The sequence below is a fragment of the Miniopterus schreibersii genome (assembly GCF_964146895.1).
Source record: "Miniopterus schreibersii genome assembly, chromosome: 15".
Lineage (NCBI taxonomy): Eukaryota > Metazoa > Chordata > Mammalia > Chiroptera > Miniopteridae > Miniopterus > Miniopterus schreibersii.
In genome coordinates, this window is record NC_138115.1 from 24863936 (window position 1) to 24872008 (window position 8073).

The following is an 8073-nucleotide window of genomic DNA, read 5'->3' on the forward strand; positions in this document are numbered from 1 at the left end:
TACCCTACCTCTACCAGCTTTCTCTCAAACGTGGGTGGCTTATTTACATTACTCATTTTCCAGACATAAACACGTTTTCGTTTTTAAGAAATGCTTTTCCCCAAAAGAACATATTCAAAAATAAATCCCCCATATTCAAGTTGATGGAATCTCTTAAGAATAACATGTTTGACAAAGTGAGGTGAAAACGCTGTCAAAATAAGCTCACTTTTTTATGTCCATGGATCAGGGGAGGAGGCATCCTTTACAAATACCTGCCCTAATCACACACTTCACATTGCTGCGTGTCTCCTCACCCGCATTGCCCTGTGTCATCTCTCAAGAACACATGTGAAACGCTGCTGTTGGACAGGGCCTGAGCCCACCTCTCAGCTGGGCAGCCCTTTCTGTAACTCTTGGGTGCATGTGCAATGGAGGACTCTGGGCTAGAAAGCTGATGGCAAAGTTGAAGCCCTCATGACAGGTCTCAAGGGTCCCACGGATGCAGTTACTGACTAAGCAGCTCTTCTCCCTGGGGGACCACATAGGGGGCACTCCGGGGCCTCTCCCAGCCCGCTCTCCTTTCTTTGATTTCGCAGTTTGCCCTCAGGGTTGGGCCTCTGCAGCCATGTTCTAATAGGCTCTGTCCCTTTAACCAGAGCTAACTGGACCAGGAGTAAACTGACCAAGGGGACCCAATCCTTTAATGGGGGGTGGGGAGGGTGGGAATCAGATACCCTTTTTCAGAAACTGGCAATTAGGACCCAGGGACAGTCAATCTCTGATGGACACTTTGCCCGCAAGGTGCTGTGGGGCTGGCCAGCATCTTCCCCTGCAGTCGGGGAGAGGCAGAGAAGGCTGGTCAGCACAGAGAGAACTGAGTAACGGTGGCACATGGGGACACAGGGAGGGGGTGATGCGGAGAGAGGTTTCTGCTTTTGGGCCCCACTTTTCATGCATCCTCCCTTAGGCCCTGTCTTACACTCTTGTTTCCCCACATCCCATCTTGTTTAAACAACAACCCCGAAGACACATGTTCTTCTGTTCAGTTTGCATTTCATGCAGAGCAAAATCATTCTGGAAACTTTGCTAGAGAGCTCAGAATTCAAATTATTTGATCCAGGCTGCCAGGAACCCTCAGAATAGAGTGGGCCTCTGCTCGTTGGATTTTCTGGATAAATGAGAGCTAAGCAGAAATCTCTCTCTGCTTGTTTCCATCTTTGTTATAAAAATCTATCTAAGATGCATGAATGAAAAACGGATTGGAAACAACTGAAATGTCTATCAGCAGGATGCCGATTAGAAATTCGTACAGTGGAGTTCTATGCAGGTTTTAAAAGAATAACAGATTCCAGTGACACACCATGGAAGGTTCTCCATGATATATTGTTAAATAAACAATAAAATATTGAATGCTATGTGTAGTGTGCTTTTTTTGTGTGTATAAAAAAAAGAAACAGGAAATATATAAGTTCATAGATACATATATACATAGGATACCTGTGGAGGGCTACCCAAGGCCTGTCTGCAACAGTCATGCCTCTAGGGAGAAACCTGAGGACAGAATGAGAGGAAAACTTATTTTTCTCTGTGTACCCTTTCATACTATTTGGAAAAAAAAATTGTTTTTACTGTATACATGTATCAGCTCTTTACTAATACATAATACATAAGCACATATAATGCATTAGCCTGCTTTCCACTCCTATTAAGTACAGAGCAGCTATTTCCCTTAACTATGAGAGTTCCTGGAAATTGGAGTAGAAAGATCTTCATAAATGTCCACATTGCTAGGGTCACCTGTTCTAATGTGTTTTCTTTCACCTGTAAAAGTCTGTGAATGATCAAATAAAGGCGGTGAGAGGTGAAGGCCGGGTGTTCCTTGAGCAGCATGAGTGAGGGGACAAGTGAAGCGGGAAAGGGTGTGGTTGGAGCGCCAGCAAGTTGATACCTGAGGGCGAGGAACTGCCAGTAACTGGTTTCTCATTTCCTCCGGGGGTTCTCGTTTCCTCCGAGGATTCTCATCACTCAGGGTGGTGAAGTCCTCGAACTTGGGCCTTTCCGCATCTATTAAATGATGACAGCAATACCTTCTTTCTGGGTTCTTCTGAGTAATAAAGAAGCAAGCATCTGGCGCAGTGCCTGGCTGTTAGTTTCAGCTGAATGCAGTGTGTTTTGTGGTCATTTTGATGGACTTTTCTTCTACGTGTCCCAGAAGGAGGTGCACAATCTCTCTGCAAGTGTCACTGATGATGTTGGATGTCCTGGGTTTAAATCCAGACTCCAACGTTTAGAGGAGGTTATTACCAGAGTGTCTTCACTCTCTTTGGAGACTATTATTTTTTGGGGGGTGGGGTGGGGAGGCGTTTATTCCCTTCAGCATGGACATCTTTGCCATCAGCTGGAGAGAACAGCCTGAGACTGAAGGAAACTTTCCTGCAACATGGAGGAAAGCAGAACAAAGAGAGAAGGGTGGGGGGAGAATATATCATTTTTCTTGGACTTTGGATCCAGCTTTGCTAAAAGCCAACTCCTCTGTCTATGGCAGTTGAGAAGACCCTGGCTCAGTTTCCCTGAGATACAGTGCACTAGGAACTGGTCATGTGCTTCCCACCCACCCAGCCACGCCCCACCTGAGCTACATGGTCCGAAAGTAGGGCTGAGGAACAAGGGAGTGAGGGGTGGTCTCTAAAGGAAATTCAGGTGCTTCTACCATAAAAACAGGAAAGGGCTCAGCAGGAAAGCCCATAGCTGCCCACCACACTTAGCAGGACAGGCTGGGGTTGGAGGTGGAGGGGGACGGGGAGACGGCCGGAAAGAGTCGAACAGGCCATCACTTAGGGACTCTATGAAATGCTTTGTGTGGGCAGCTGGAAGTTGAATGATGAGCTGAGATCCCCAGGAGGTCATCAGAGAAATGAGAATAGAGGGAATCTTCGCGAAAAACTTAAAGGATTTTAGTAGGCGTCTCCATGGTTGTCCCTCCATTCTCCCAGCCCGGACTTGCACAGCCTGGCCAGACTTCTATGTGGCCTCGATGTTCCCTTACTGGTCAGGAGCGGTTGGTGGAAAGTCGACAGCCACATTAGTTGCTTCAAACTTCAATCGGCCAATTAGCTCTCCTTCTGTCCTGGCTGCTGAGGCCCTTTCCCTTTTCAAGGAGCCTCTTCCCCATTAGGGTGACCAGTTATCCCACTTTTCCCAAGCTTATCTCTGTTTAGCACTGAAGGTCCCGTCTCTTGGGAAAACCCTCTGTCCCAGACAAACCTGCTGCTTGGTCACCGTAGCGTGGAGAATCACTCTCTTAGTAGAGGGCTCATGTCTGAGGGCACCGTGCTGACACTGGAAGCATAGAGCTGCGGAAGTCAGCTCTGGACTGGGCCTGGAGCTCGCTGTGACACCAGTGGCGGGACTGAAGTGGACTGTCGCTGAGAGCTGTGCGACTGAGGCCAAGGCAGCCGGGGGTCTGGGGCTGACTCATACAGCACTGCAAGGAAGAAGCCGTTGAGGGGGCTTTTGAACTAGACATTGATAAATGATTATGGCCCAGCCGGGCGTGGCTCAGTGGTTGAGTGTCGACCTGGGATCCAGGCGATCGGGGTTTGATTCCCAGCCAGGGCACATGCCCGGGTTGTGGGCTCGATCAATGACTCTCTCATCATTGATGTTTCTATCTCTCGCTCTCCCTCTCCTTTCCTTTCTCTGAAATCAATAAAGATATATTTAAAAAAAAAAAAAAGATAAATGATTATGTCTGTGGATGGGGGTGGGTGGGAATGGGAAGGGACATTTCAGTATGGCCAGGAGCTTGGATACACAGACATAGTATGATGAAAACCAGCCACTTGGGGTTGGAGTGACAGTCCCCCTAAATCCCGCCAAACATTTGCAAGGTCAAGGGCAAGTGCATAGATAGAAGCCTATATATCATATGTCTAAATATTTACAAGTAATAAGTCAGGCTAACAAGCTCTTAAATAGATACGCCCTTTTCTCTTCCCTTGACAAACGTATCTTCATAACAACCTGGGAGGCCAGGTTAGGTTTGGAATTCCCAGGCTCTCTGGTGTTCCGGCTGGAGGAGACCACCCCAAAAGGGCTGAGCCCAGGCCTTACTCCCATACCTTCTGCCTACCCCCAGCCCTGCTCCTTGCCATGCTGCTGGGAGCCTCTTGCACATGCACATGGGCCCTGACACTACATCACAAACTCTGCCCATGTCCCCTGCAAACGGCTTGCGGGTCCCTGGGACCTACGGAAGTGACACTGGTGGGGAAGAGGCCTGAGCCGCCCTGAAAGTGGGTGGGGAATTCTCAAGTCCTGAGTACTCAGCGTGTGGTCTGGGGTGGGTGCACACTCTGGGTGGGCATGTCCCTGTGGGCCCCGCAGACTCTTTGCCCTGCGGACTGGGGGACCTCTGGATGAGGCCAGGGAGGGGCTTTCTTGCCTGGGTGTAAGAATGATACCGAGTGGTAAGGAGTTCCCAGCAACTGGAGTATTTGCATAAGCTGTAGTGGAGGGGGCTGGTTCCCATTGCTATGAGAGATGGCAAAAACAGTGGCCCTGCATTTTGTTTTTTTAGGAAGAGAAACATCAGAAATGAACCTGGGAAATGGCCTGCCACTCTTTTCACTCATTACATTTACTCAAAAGCTGTACATGCCCAAGTCCATGTGTGAAACCTGGCCTTTTGGTCCGGTTAAACTGAGAAGCTAGAAATGAACAGGACCTCAGCTACACACTCTCTCGGGCTGTCAGAGTTTGGGAGAGAAACTGGCCGCCTGTGAGTCAGGGTCTCTCGGGCAATACCCCTTGGCTCGCGTGAAGTCAGTAACCTTTCTGACACAGAGATGTCATTTCCTTGTCCTCCCATTAGGGGGGCCAGGATGTGTATAAAGCAAGCGATGACCCAGACTTTCAGGCTATGACATTATACAGCAGGGGGCACTAAAGGAGCTTGATCCTTTCTGAGGCTGCTGGACACCTCGGATCCTAACTCCCTGGTCCCATAAACTCCCTCAAATTTGACCCTTTTAGTAGCTGACTAAAAGTTTCAGATTTTAATTACTTGTTAAGGAAAAAGAATAACAACACACACACACTTATATTTCCATTCCTTCCTATTTGGATAGAGACAAAAGAGCCTTGTTTAGATAGTCCTTGAAATTTGACCCAATTTGTACCCGTATCATTTCTTTCCATTCATAGAATTTTTAGAATTTCTTCCTCTCTCCCAAACCCTGATAGATAACCCCAGGAACTCTCTGGTTCTACTGTGAACGACTCTGTGATCTTAACCACCATGGCTTTGCTACGAGAGGTTGTGTTGTGCTTCTGGGCTCTGGAACTCAACTGTCTGGGATTAACTCTGTTTCCCCACATACCAGCGGTGTGGCCTTGAGTAAGTTATTTAACTTCTCTGTGCCTTGGCTTTCTCATTGGGAATCATCCTTTGTAGCAGCTTGGCATCCATCCCTCCCCTCCCTGTGCCCCCCTGCCACCCCCACGCCACTGAGAAGTATAGTCCATTCCTCCACCTCCTGCATCTGGGCTGGGCTGGGCTGCATGATGCCCAGAGTGGTCAAGCCTCCGACAACTCCGGCCTCCCTGCTCTCTGTCTGCAGCTACACGAGAGGCCCACTCAGCTGATCCCATGAACCCTGCGAAATAATAATAAACGGTTCTTTTAAGCCACCAAGTTTAGTGGCACTGTGCAGCAAGAGATAAGCACACAAAGCATCGATGGGGATGACAATAATAATGTCCACCTCGAAGGGCTGATGTGAGGATTAAATGAGTGAATGGTCATTAGATGCTCAGGACAGGCCTCGTGGTTCTAACTGCCATGTAAGAGCATTTTGAACAATGACGACAAAAATGGATGACCTAGTACTCTGAAGGCATTAGTCTCAAGCTAATAAATACTCATTTGGAGGAAAGTACAGTAGTTGTCACTGTCCCAGTCCCTGGTTTTCCAAAAAATACCTTAGTCAACATGGAGTCAGTTGGTGGTGGTGAAAACAGCGTCCTGAAAGCCAAAGGTACCGGTCCTGCCTCTGAGCCTGGGCCTGCCCCTTGCCTTCCTTAGGCCTCTGCCACCGCAAGACTGCCCTGAGGGAGAACCAGAAACACAGTCGTGAGCGGGCTTTGAAGAACACAGATTCTTTCGCCTTTCCTGAGACGCCTCATTTCTGACCCCTCCACCTGGGTCAGTCTTTCACACATTGAGGTCTGGACTTCCTTAAACCCAGGCCCCACGGTTCTCGGCTACAACCAGCCTCTCGCCAATACCCTCAACTCCCTTGACTCCTCAGCCTTTGTCCTGCCCTCCCCCCAAATGGTGAATCCTGGTCTCTGAACCTTAGTTTCCACTTATGGCTACCTTTCTTTTTCATTTCCCTTTCATAGCTAAGCTTCTTGAAACAAGAGTCCTCACTCACTGTCTCCACCCCCACCCCTGCATCTGCCCCTCAGCTTCCACCTGCACCACCACATCGAAACTACTCTTGCCAAGATCATGGGTTGAGCTGCTAAAACAGGCTCATGCCAGCTCTCTTGACCAATTGGATACCTCTCTTCTCAGTTCCACATTCAGTGACATTATCTTGGTAGCTTATAATCTTCCATGATGGGAGTATTTACACCACAGAAATCGGCAAACATGCATCAGGCTTTCCCCTCCCCAAAGAGCTGGTTATTAACCTTTACCACACCACTACCAGTGACCTTCTAGTTGTTGAGTACAAAAGGGCACTTCTCAGATATTCTTTACTTGGCTTTATTGTCACTTGACACAACTGTCATTCTCTCCCGAGAGGTTCTCGGTTTCTGGCTTCCTCGCTGCCACTCGCCCAATTTTCCTCCCAGTTCTCTGGCCCCTCTCTGCCTTAGCCTCTAATATAGGTGCTTATTTAATTCATCTTTCAAATATTGGTGTTTTCTAGGATTTTGTCTTATTTTCCACACAAGCTTCATAGGGGACATCTTCCATTCCCAGTTTCAACAATTCTGAAACCAAAAGGTTATCCTCGACCCTTCCCTAACTCTTGTTTCCCATATCAATACAACATCAAGTCCTGCTGATTTTATCTCCTAAATAGCTCTCAAATCCTCCCCTTCTCCATTTTCACTGCCAACATGTAGTCCAAGCCACTCTCCTCTCCAGCATGGACCACTGCAACAGCTCTACTTCTGGCTACTACCATCCTCCAAGTCATTCTCCACATTTCAGCCACAGTGACTTTTTCACAATACAAACCTGATTAAAATACCTTTTTTGTGTCCTAATATGCTTTAAATAATTCAATGGCTTTTTATTACACTTAATAGGAGATTCACATATTTAGCATGACCTGAGAGGCCCTGAACGGTAGTATGGCTTCTGTCCTCCCATCTCATGTCAGATCCATCTCTCTTGCACTCTGGCCACCATTGGCTTCCAATGCACTGTGCTCCTTCTAGAAGCAGACTCCTGTCCGTGCGATTCTCTCTACCTGGACACCCTCTCCCCTTTCACTCTTAACTCATCTTTCAGACCTCAGCTCAAGTTACTACCTCAAGGATGACTTCCCTTGAAATTTCAGACTAGGTTAGGTCTCCCCATCAGACATCCTCCTAGACCTCATGTGGCTCTTTCTCACAGCACTCATTGCAGTTGTAATTATTTAGCTTTTGTGATCCCCACTAGATCCTAAGCTCCAGGGATTTTTGCTTTGCCTACTCTTGTATTCCCAGTACCTAGCTCAAAAGTTTTGAATAAATGAAACATGACATTCAGCCCTGGCCTGTGTGGCTCAGTTGGCTGAGCACTATCCCATTCTCCAAAAGGTCCCCAGTTCTATTCCCTGTCAGGGCACATGCCTGGGTTGCAGGCTCGATCCCCTGTAGGTGGCATGCAGGAAGCAGCTGATCAATGTTTCTCACGTTGTTTTTCTCTCTCTCCCTCTCCTTTCCTCTCTAAATTCAGTAAAAAAGTATTTTAAGAAACATAGCCAAAACCAAAACCATGACATTCAGATCCATTCCCTGAAGTCTCTTCTGAACTTCTGATCCACATATCTAGTTGTCTGCTGGTGACTCCATCCTTCCAACTGC

General features: G+C 47.8%; 1 long non-coding RNA gene across 1 annotated transcript; it reads right to left on the reverse strand.

Moving 5' to 3' along the window:
* Window positions 1–1346: 1346 nt before the first annotated feature.
* LOC308568096 lies at window positions 1347–6090 on the reverse strand. The gene is made up of 3 exons (XR_014000435.1): window positions 5965–6090; window positions 3247–3466; window positions 1347–2415 (listed from the first exon to the last, which is right to left on the reverse strand). It is a non-coding gene; the product is annotated as an uncharacterized lncRNA (long non-coding RNA).
* Between the last annotated feature and the right edge of the window lie 1983 nt (window positions 6091–8073).